Consider the following 1,670-nt stretch of genomic DNA (forward strand, 5'->3'; position numbering starts at 1 on the left):
CGCGTTTTTGTCCCAGGCACGGCCCGCCTTATCCTCAGCGGAGTCCTGCCTCTCACAGAGATAAGGCGGACATCGGCAAAGAGATCCGGCCGCGATACGCTAACAATTAACAATGAGACATTATACTTACGCTGCCGATAATTACGAGGACTCCCGATTTGCTTAGACTTGAATTATAGCGTCTTGTTCGCCCAAGTGTTTTAATTGACTACGTTTAACGTTTGTGGCTGGACTGGGAGGGACTCACAATGGAATGCAATTGACAAAGCTCGGAAATGTATTAGCTCATTGGTTATTTCTCGTTTGAATCGTTATCAATTTACAAGTAAATAGGCTTAGATCGATTTTTCAGTGCGTATTTGAATAATCGTAATGGAATGTTCTTTTTTAAATATAGACGGTCAATCGTGGTTATTTCGTGATCTTGCTGATAGTGGTAGAAGGTCGTGATAAAGAACACAGATTGGAATTAATGAGACTTACATAATAAAAGTAATTTCAAAATTCATTTTCCCCCTGTTTATAGGTTCCCAAAACCATTTTCTTTTCATTCTTTAGTTTCGTTTTCATCACAATTATATGACCTACTTAACCTAAGTACCTACCTAGGTATATAAAACAAATGGTAAGGGTAAATAATATTGATTGTTACTAATATAGAATAGGTATGTTACATGATTATGTAAAAAATATGATTGTATTTTAATGCTAGTACTAACACAGATATAATTTTGGTTGATTACTAATGGAAGATTTGCAGAAATTATTTTTACCAGAAGCTACAGTGTAAATCATTTTTATTTTTCCCACTATTATCTATTAGGATTTTTAACACAAGATGGCGCTAATACTTATTTACGAAAAAATACAAGCGAATTTGTAAATAAAAATTGGTACAATTTTTGTAAGGTTATATAAATTTAATTTTATTATTTTCAGGTAATTTCTTAATTATACATGATAAAATGATTTAAATACTAAAATAGCAACAGGTGAAAAGTTAGTATTAATTTCTGAACGTTACTGTCACTGCCAATATAATATTGAAGCGCGACAGATTGACAGATGAGCTTAACATGTATATAATAATACTCTATGGATAAGCTACAGTCATGAAGTTATAGGTAAATATGGAGGCCACACTTAGAACAAAATCTTGAGGCAAATACCTACGTATCTCCATCCCGCTTTCTGTGGGCCGACCTCTCTTTCTAGTGTGGACTATAGTATTGCTATCTTCTTCTTTAAATCTCCTAGAAAATTCTTAGAATTAGTCACCACACTAGCCTAACCAGAAGTTAAACACTGTCAAATAATTTACCTTTAAATAAATACTTGAACTATGATTAGTTCAATTGAAAATCCCAAAATCGTAGGTCACGTATGCATATCTGGGTTGGCAATTCAACGAATTATAATCCCATTTCTTAAGGATTCGGTAATGTGGCAACATTGGCCCTATGTGCCAAAATAAATAAAGGTTACCCTACTTAGACAGAGAGGGTCTGCCCACAGAGAGCGAGATGGTGATACATAGTTTTTGCTTCAAGTAGGTATTCGAAGTGTGTTCTCCATATTTACCTATAACTTCATGGCTACAGTGTCAGTGGGCTGAAAGGCAAAAAGCCAAAGCCGTAAAACACCATTAAAAAAAAAAAAAAAAAAAAAAA

This window comes from Epargyreus clarus, unplaced genomic scaffold (genome assembly GCF_041222505.1).
Source record: "Epargyreus clarus isolate Ecla_fem2 unplaced genomic scaffold, WU_Ecla_fem_2.2 ptg000018l, whole genome shotgun sequence".
Taxonomy (NCBI): Eukaryota; Metazoa; Arthropoda; class Insecta; order Lepidoptera; family Hesperiidae; genus Epargyreus; species Epargyreus clarus.